This window comes from Prionailurus bengalensis, chromosome D3 (assembly GCF_016509475.1).
Source record: "Prionailurus bengalensis isolate Pbe53 chromosome D3, Fcat_Pben_1.1_paternal_pri, whole genome shotgun sequence".
Taxonomy (NCBI): domain Eukaryota; kingdom Metazoa; phylum Chordata; class Mammalia; order Carnivora; family Felidae; genus Prionailurus; species Prionailurus bengalensis.
Genome location: NC_057356.1, coordinates 17,672,752 through 17,682,744, shown reverse-complemented (window position 1 = coordinate 17,682,744; position 9,993 = coordinate 17,672,752).

Here is a 9,993-nt window from a genome sequence, read left to right as displayed (position 1 = left end):
ACTCCTCGCTGTTAGGAAGTCCTTCCTTCCATCACACCTAAGTTGGACAGGCTGGGCCTGAGGGCCGCCTTCCCCACGACAGCAGAGCTCTGGCTGGAAGGACGGGGCCAGCCATCGGGGAGCCAGTTAGAAACACTTTTGAATTTTTCCCGTGACCTCTCATAAGATAAGAACGGCTTGTCTTTGTGCAGATCAGATCTTCGCACGGCGTGGTTTTGAGTGGACCGGAGTGCAGGTATACGGCCCTCTCCGAGGGTCATATGACAGCATCATGTCCTTGCCTTTCACCCCGGAAGTTCTTACCCGGAGCCGGCCTACAGAAGTGCCTGCGTGTGGGCCCTGAGATGGGCCTGCCAGGATGCCCGTGCCCGCATGGTTCATAAGTGAGAAAAGGGAGGCCGTCCCTGTGCCCACTGGTGTGGCAGAGTTCTAGCCAGTGCTCCTGTCAAGTGAGAGGATGTTCAGAGAGCACTTGCTTTGCGAGGCAAGGGCCTGGAGCATTAATATCATCAACGTTTCTCGATTTGCTTTCCACGTAAACGATCCCATTGGAAAAGTCGCTACGGAGTCTCTTTGCTCAGCTTCGTTTAGCCCATGAGGAAGCCGTCCCTGCTCCGCGAACTGTTGACGGAGGTGAGCTGACCCCTCCGACGTCACACGGCCGGTGAGTGGGGGAGAGGGCTCAGATCCTAGGTCTGGCCTGGGAGCTCAGCCTCCTTGCGGTTTACCGACTACCTTACACGGAGGGAAAGAACGATGAGCCCCAGGAAGTGGCCTTGACCTGATGGACTTGTACAGGCGGCTCCCCTTTTTGAGGTGTGAGCCCAGACTCCTGCTCGCCTGGGCTTTGGGTGGCCCCAGAACGGAGCCAGTTTCAGGGTCCCTCTGGGCAGGTGTGCGGGGGCCACCGCAGGCGCCGGGTGAGCTCATGAAGGGCGGTCACAGGTGGCAGAGCTGGGCGGCCCTGTGTCCTCACATATTTCTGAGGGTGCCCTGCACGTGCGTGTCTTTGCAGACGCATGCACGGGGCACTCCTGCCTGTAGGTCCTTCTGGTGGGAGCACTAGGTGCTCCCAAACGACTTGTCCAAGGGCAGCACCATTTCCACCCCCATCTTGGTCCGGGAGTGCCCCTCCTTCCCCTCCGTCCTTGGCAACGCCGCCAAGGTTTTCCGTCTTTTTCCTAGGTGGGCTGTTGGATTATCGGTGAATCGGGGGCTTCGTACAGAGTCCTTCTCCCATGAGTCACCTGCTACGATCCTTAGCCTCCGCTTGTGTTGGTCGCGTTTCCGCTGATTTTCAACCCTGTTGAGCCACAGAATCCTTTGTTCTCATAAACTCTCACCAGGACTCCTACCCTAAGTCGGATGAGAGAAGAGCTGTATTTTGGAGGGGGAACGGGCTGCCCCCGGAGGGCACCTCTTCACCTCCCTGTGCCCCTGCACGAGCCCCGAGTGCTCAGTGGAGCATGGTTTGCAAACAGCTAGTACGGCCCTACCACGCAAGGTACAGACGGGCAAACTGAGAAGGGTAGTGGCCGAGGCGGGTCTCTAGCCCACGTCCCGGACTGTGGTCAGTGTTGACTGGTGGTGGGAGAGTGACAGTGAAGGGTGGGGGGGGGGGGTCGTGATAGTAGAGGGGGAGGGGGAGGTGCTGGAGGAGGGTAGAGGCTGTGGAGGAGACGATGATGGGTGTTATTGTGGTGGTGATGGTGGAGAAGGTGCCGGTTGAGGAGGTGGAGGGGCACCTGGGTGGCCGAGTCGGTTAGGCCTCTGACTTCGGCTCAGGTCGTGATCTCACAGTTTGTGAGTTCGAGCCCCGCGTCGGCCTCTGTGCTGACAGCCTGGAGCCCGCTTCCAGTTCTGTGTCTCCCTCTCTCTGCCCCTCCCCCGCTCGCACTCCGTGTCTGTCTCTCTCTCAAAAATAAATACATATTAAAATAATTTTTTTTGAGGAGGTGGACATCCTTGCCTCGTGCCTGATCTTGATGGGGGGGGTGCTTATACAGTTTTCCACTGGGCATAATGTTTGCTGTAGTTTTCTGGTAAATAGCCCTTTCCAAGTCAAGGACATTCCTTTCTATTCTTAGATCGCCAAGATTTTGTGTGGCGAACGGGTATTGAGGCTTATTAACGGCTTTCCAGTATCTCCGAAGATGAGGCAATTCCTGTCTCTCACCGCGGGGACTGTATGCAAACATCCCTGGGGCAATCTGAATGAGCCGGGTCCTTCTCCAGCAAGGACTCTCTCCCGCTGCCCTGCTCGCTTTCCCGGTCTCCCCTCGCTTCCTCCCTAAAACGCAGACACTTTTCAAGGCCTCAGGAGCTGGATGTAAGAGGAGGGTGAGGCATCAGAATAGAAATGATCTCCCCGTGCTGGGTCAGCGCTTTCTGCCTGCCTGACTTCTGCTGCTGTTTCCTGTACTAATCCCAGGGGGGGGGGGGAACAGCTCCCCCCAGCTTGTTCCAGACATAGCCCGAGACATTCTGAGGTTGCGTTAAAATGCTGGTGGCAGACAGACAGGGGGGGCATCTTGAAGGCTTGCATTCCTCTCCGGGATGCCAGAAGTGGGGGGGGGAGGCGCGGGGGAGGAATTTTTCTTGGGGGGAGGTTGATTCGGGGTGTGGGGAAAAGGGCTGGTTGCTAGGCTAAATCGGCGGAGATGAATCATGTTCTGGCATGAGCTGGTTATTGGCGAAAATGAGAAGTTGTCCAAGTTTGTGGAATCTTTTTGTGGGAGCTGGAAGGGAATGTGGATTCATCGGGCCCGGTCCCCTCCTTGTGCAGAGAAACCGCGCGGACAGAGGAGAGAGAGTTGCCCAGGGAAGGAGAACAGGTCTTCCTTTTGGCTCCTACCCTTTTCCGGGACCTGTGACCAGAATGGGCCTTTGGGAGGGCCTCCTCTGTGGTACACAGTTACTGTTCTAGGCATCAGAGATCCAGTGGTGAATCCTCAGACGTGCCCTCCCCAAGCGAGGTAAATCCAGGGTGCTGCGTACTGTGGAGAAAATAAACAGTATGATGAGCTAGACGGCAGGCGTGGGTTTCTACCTGAGCAGGGGTGGATGGGGTGAGGTAGGACCCAAACGGAGGGGGCAGTCTTGGGAAGCTCTGGGGAAGAAGGCTCTGGGCAGAGGGGCCAGCAAGTGCAAAGGCCCTGAGGTGGGAATGAGCTTGGGGAGTCTGAGGGAGAGGCCACTGGGGCTGGAATGGGTTGAGTGGGACACAAGGTAGGCAGGTAGGGCCTCCGAGGCCAGAGAGCGAGGTTCGGTGGGAAGCCACTGCTTGGCGTAAATCCTGACGTCTCCTTTCTGCCCTGTGGCGCCCGCTAAGGGCCTGCGTTGTGGGTGAAGGAGCATCTAGTAAGCACCTACTGCGTGCCTGGCTGTCCCGGCCACTTTGATCACGCGACCTCATTTTGCCCTGTAACAGCCCCTCGCGGGTTTTCTACATGAGGGAGGCCCACGCTCGCTCGTGGCCACGAAGGGCAGGTGGCCGTGACCCCGACCCTCTCCCTGAGGCCCTCAGCTCTGTCAGCTCAGCCGGAAAGCGACTCGCCTGCACGAGCAGACCATCCTCTGGTTCAGCTCCCTAGAAAAAAGAGTGGGAAAGGTCAAGGGGAGACAGATCCCGGCGGCCGCCCAAGAAGGCTTGCCAGGAAGCAGGGCCACGCTGTCCCAAGCCTTTGGGGTTAGAACGGATGAGCACCCGCTTGAAGGGAGATGGTCCCCAGGGGCCCTGCTGTTGTGGGAAAGTGAGCAAGACGCTGGGGCTGCGGGGCAAATGGGACAGTGTGAGAAGCTCCCACAAAGCTCCTTTGCCCCCAGACAGTAAACCCCACAGATAACGGAATTCCTCACTGGGGGTAAGCCCTTGGCTCTTCTTCTTACAACGTGCAGATCTCCTCTGAACCCCAGATTGTGATAAATTCTAGAGGCTGTAAGTGGCAAGCGCCCAGATGCCAGACAAGTCTGAGGGGCTGTCAGACTTAGAGCTCCTCATGGGATCGACGGGCAGTTTTGTCGGGGGCACATTGCTGCCCATGTCCCCCCTCTGCCCAGTCCTGCTTTGTCACCCACCCGTCCACAGGTGTTGACGCCAGGGACACGCCCCGATAAATACCCCTCATGCTAACTTGCATGTCAGAGTCGGCTTATGGGGACAGTGATGGTGATAACGATGGCGATGATGGGTATGACAGTGATGGTGGCAGTGATAATGGGGATCCTGGCGATGATGACGATGGTGATAATGATGGTGGTAATGATGACGGGGGGACGTGGTGGTGATAATGATAATGATGCTGGGGATGGTGGTGAAGGTGAAGGTGATGATGGTTAACATTTATTGAGCGCTAACTGCATGCCTGGCTCTGTGTCTTTTTGGACTGGAGCTGGGATAATTCGTTCAGTCCTTACAGCAATCCTGTGACTTAGGGGCTAGCTTTCCGCTGATTTTTCAGAAAGGGAGATCAAAGCTCAGCTTGGTGAAGTGCCTGCTTAAAGTCACGTGCAGAGGTCACGGCAGAGCTGGGGCCGGAACCCAAGCCCCCAAGTCCTCATTCAGGGTTGCTCCCTAAGTGACTCAGGGGGCCAGTGACGCAGGGCTGCATGTGGTGGGGAGGTATTTGGGTAGAGGGGTGTCCAGCCCAGTTTCCACTTCGGGGCTTCCTTTGACCCATTGGCTTGAGGTGCCAGGGGCAGGATGGGAGGCCCCTGGAACTTCTTGGGCACAAGCAGCTCTAAGGGCGATAATAGTTGTCCTCACCCGGGGGGCCTTCTGGAGTTATTCTGGGAGCTGGGCTTCTCTGAGGTGCCTAACATGACTTTTCCAAAGATAGCTGGGCGGGGAGGGCGGTGGTGGTATTTGAGGCTGGGCCTGGGGCATAGCCATACCCTGTGGTTGGCCAAGCACCGTGGAGGGAGCTTGCCCAACAAGCCACGTGTGACAGAAGTCACATCTGTGTGTTTCCTGCCCTGTGCAGCCGGACGAGAGCTCTGCGTGACTTTGAGGGACTTAGTGTGAGGGCTGGTCTCGTGGTGAACATACCATAGGTTGGAAGCCTTGAGGTTGTGGTATTTTAAAAAGAGTAACAGTAATAGTGGGAGTAGTAACAGAAGTAACAATAGCTACTATCTGTAATGGTAGTATTGATACCCACGCTCATCGTAATAATGGCAGCAGAGAGCGTGAGTGGAGTCGTAGCAAGCAGAGGGCCTGAACTCCGGATCAGGCAGCCTGGGGCTAGAATCCCTCCTCTGTCACTTCCTGGCTGTGTGATCTTGGACATGCCCTTTGGCTGGTGGTTTCTTCATCTGAAGAATGGGATAATAATAGCAGGTTAGGAGTCTCCTGGGAGGAGTAAAACGAGCTGATCTATAGAAACACCCAGCAACTGCGCCTGGTCCGTAGTCAGGGCTGAGCTGTTGTGCGTAATCATAACAGACACCATAACAATAATGAACTCTATGTGTCATATGCTTTATTGCATTCTTTCATTCAGTTGTCAGGTCAACCCGACCGGGTAGGTACTGTTATCGTTCCCATTCTGCAGATGAATAAACTGAGGCTTGGGGTGGTTGAGGCCTCCTGATCGGGGCCCCACAGTGGCAGCCAGGACTTGAACCCCCCCCCCCCCCGTCTGATTCTAGCACTCCAAGCTCACTCGGCTTTGTGCTGCTGCTGCCTCCCTGTGTGGACATGGCCTTCTCTGGGGAGCTGGTTTTTGGAGGCGTTGGCTGATGTCACCTTGGAGGGTGGAGAAAGCAAATAGATGGGCCAGAAAGAGCCATTGATGAGGGATGTGCTTCTCATCCATCTTCTGGTTGGGGCTGGAGCTCGTCTGCAGTGTCCCCTCACTCTGCCGAGACTCAGTGGGACCTATAAGTATTCTGTCTTGTCATGAGGGTGGACAGAGTCTGTATTCCTCCCTGAAGTTCAAGGGGCCTCAGTTATCAAGAGATGCCTCTCATTTGCTTGGCATTTCAATAAGACTCCAGGATAGAGACCGCCAGTTTTGACAGGACATGCTTAATGGGAGGTTCTAAAACTGTGCATTCTGATGTGGTCCCAAGTGGCCCAAATCCAGGAATAATATCTAGGGAAGGTTAAATTAGAGACATGGTCATAGTTGTGGTGTGGTGCTTTGAAAGGGGTGGGAGGTGGATAGAGGACCTCAGCAGAGTGCTGGCCTTCTGCTTCCTGGCTGTGTCATCGGGGGCAAGCCATTTCACCATTCTGAGCCTGGTTCTCTGTCTGTCCATCCGTCCATCCATTCACCACCCACGCACTATCCATCTATGTATCCATTCACCCATTAACCCACCCATCCCCCCCATGTATTCGTCCATCCATCTACCCGCCTACCCACCCACTCACACACCCTCCATCCATCCACCCTTCTGTTTACCCACCCATTCATTGACCCATCCATCCATCTATGTGGACACTTAACCCATGAACCCATTCATCCATCCATCCATCCATCCATCCATCCATCCATCCATCCCCCCCACCTACCAATCCATCCACTCACCCATCCACCCACCCACTTATCTATCCATCCATCCATCCATCCATCCATCCACCCATCCACCCACCAATCCAAACACCCATCCATTCATACACCGAATAAGCATTCAGGGAATCCCCTAGTAAGTTAAGAACCGTACCAGATGCTGGGTCGCATAATTGAGACATTGCCATGAAAATAATCTATGTAATCATCAACAGAAAACTAAATAATGGACCTTCATCTATAGAATGCTGTGCAGCTGTGAAGAATGTAGCAGGTCTATAGGAACGGAGAGGGAATGGCCTTCAGAAATATGGTCAAGAGGAAAATAAACATGGCAGAAGTGTGTATAGTATGCTACCACCTGTGTGAAAAAGAAACAAAAGGATGGTCTACTTAAACACACGTATACTTGGATATGCCTAGAGAATTTCTAGAAGGACACCTACGAAACAAGTGTTAGAGATTGCCTTGGGGAAGGAGGCTGGGGAATTAAGGATGGCAAGGAAACTTATATAGGACTCTTCCATTTCAGGCTGTTTGAATTTTTTTCTTGTGGTATGTTACCTATTTAAAATTGAAAAAAAAAGAGAGACTTAATGTCTGTGCAATGATACGGAAAAACAAGAGAAAAGCAAATTGCAGTGCTGCAGTGTCATAGACATGACACGTATGTGATTAAGAAGTATAGGGGACTGCGGGAGCAGAGAGGGGCACCTAGCTCAACCTGGGACAATCCGGGAAGGCTTCTCAGAGGAGGTGATGCCTGAGATGAGGCTCCCAGGCTGAGTGGGGGTTAAGGGAGAATGCCTGGTGAGGGCATTCCTGCCAGAAGCAAGGGAAAAGCCTAACAGTAAGGTTCAGCATGGCTGGGGCACATCCATCGATGTGGTAGGAAGTTTGGAATTTGTCTGAAGTGCAACAGGGAGCCACGGGCAGGTTTTAAGAAAAGGAGCGACGGAGTCACTTTTTTTTAGGAAGACCCCTCCGGCAGCCACGTGTGAAACGGATCCCAATAGTGAGGCTGGAGGCAGGGGGACCACTGCGGGGGCCAGGAGAGAGATGACGATGGCCTCGACTAAGGCAGACGCTGGGGGCCAGCGAGGAAGGGACTCAGGAGCTCTTTTGGAGATGGGAGGTGACACCTCACAGGGCTGTGAGCCTCCACTGAAATAATCTTAGCAGGCTGATTTGCAAAGGGCGCTGCGGTTCTCGCCCGTGGGTGCATACTGGAAACTCCTGGGGAGCTTTTTAAAAGATACCAGCGCCCAGGCTCCACCCTCGGGACTTCAGATTTAATCGGGCGTCGGGATTAAAGCAGGCTCCCTGGACGGTCCTGAAGCACAGCCAGCCAAGGGCCGTGGTGCTTGGTGGCGAGTTGGCCAGATGAACGCACGGGGGCTTATCCCGTGTTGGTTTCCCTTCGTGTGAATTCTCAAGGCCCAGGTGAGCCTCTGGCCCGCGGGAGGAATCTTTGATGTGTCCTGCCAGCGGGAAACCAGGAAGAAGCCTGGGCCTTGTGGCTTGAGTCAGTTTAAATAAGGGCCCCCTCAGAGGGCTGCCGTGCCAATCAACGATGACACACGTCAGGGCCTGGGTGCGTGATGGACTCTTCCCAGTTGCACGTCAAGATCTCTCCGTGGAGGTTTTCCTTAGAGATGCAGAGACCTTGCCTTAAGCTCATGGAAGGGTACGCGATGCCCTCGTGTGGTTACCACTAGACTTGTCTGGGGAAAGGAGGGTCTTGAATGTAAGTCAAAAAAAAAAAAAAATCACTTCTTTTCGCTGCACAAACACCTCCTTTGAGGTTTGGGCTGTTCTGGTAATCTTGCTGTGGCCGTCTGCGAGCAGCTCGTGGCGTGTAGAATTCTGGTTCGAGTCCCAGGGGATGTTAACCGGGACAGAAATGTCTCATTTTTTTAAATGACAGAGAAAAGCGGGGGGGAATTGCAGTGTGGCCACCTATAATCAAGAAGGCAACGGGACCGGCTTAGCCTAGAGGGATGGTGAATTAAATAGTAGAGCGTGCCACCCGGGACATTTTGACATGGCTCCACCCGGTGGCCCTAATTTGAGATTCTTATAAAGGCCCCGCTCTGTGGAGGGAATGGGCTTTGAAGTTCTGCGCCTTCCTCCAGGACTCAGAGGACTTTTCGTTTTCTTTCTTTCTTTTTTTTTTTTTTACTTTTGAAGAGTTGGGAGATTTGAGACGGTTAGATGGTACTTTCTAAGATCACGTTTTTGCTAGAAAATTGGGCCTTTTTAAGTGGGATTTTGGCTGATGCAGGACTGTGGGGTACCTCAAAATGATACCCACAGCTCCGGGGGCAGATGAGGGTCAGGAGGGATGCTGGGTAGAATGTTATTCATGCCTGAGCCAGGGACGGATGTTTTAAAACCTCAGGTCACCGTACATGTGCAGACAGCTCCGAATGAGCTACTCAAATACCACCCCTGTGCAGGGCATGGCAGAGAATGGACAAAGGAAGTTCCCTCCCTGCGCCTGGGCTCCTCCACCACTATCCAGAACCACCCAGGCCATCAGAAGTCAGAGGCATTAGAATCACCTGCCGGGGGGCACCTGGGTGGCTCGGTCAGTTAAGTGTCTGACTTCAGCTCAGGTCAGGATCTCACGGTACATGGGTTCAAGCCCCCATCGGGCTCTGTGCTGACAGCTCAGAGCCTGGAGCCTGCTTGGGATTCTGTTTCCCTCTCTCTCTGCCCTCCCCCACTTGCACTGTTTCTCTCTCTCTCTCTCTCTCAAAAATAAACATTGGGGAAAAAAAAAAAAAGAATCTAAAGGGGACCTAAAGTGGAATGATGGGTCTAGAAATCTCCATTTTCAACTCATCCTCCGGGTGTTTTTTTGTTGTTGTTTACTTATTTTGAGAGCGAGCGAGCGAGTGGGGAGGGGCAATGAGAGGGAGAGAGAGAATCCCAAGCAGGCTCGCACGGTCAGCCTGGAGCCTGATGGAGGGCTCGAACCCACAAACCGTGAGATCACGACCCGGGCCCAAATCGAGTCAGATGCCCAATTGACTGAGCCACCCAGGCACCCCCCCCCCTTTTTTTTTTAAAGTCGTACTGTCACAGTCTTTAGTATGAATCTGAATTCTGTCAGTGATCTCTACATACCCAAATCAATTTCTTGGGTCAAAATTGTAGCTGAATTCATTTTTAAAGTCAAGGTTCCAAATAGCTGGGACAGTTCTCTGAAACGTTAACAGCCTTTCCTCCCACAGGGAGGAATCCCTACTATAAAGACCTGTGCTAATTTATTTATCACATTGTATTTTAATGTGATTTATTTCTCAATCTATTAGTTTGCAAAGAACCACGAACAGAGACGGCCCTCTCCTTTCACCTTCACCCCATTCCATAAAATGTGACACGCACCTGGCCATCTCTGTCAGTGGTCTTTACTGACCAGTTTGCTGAGAAAGGTGCACACGCTGTCACGGTTCAGTACCTGGGAGCCCCA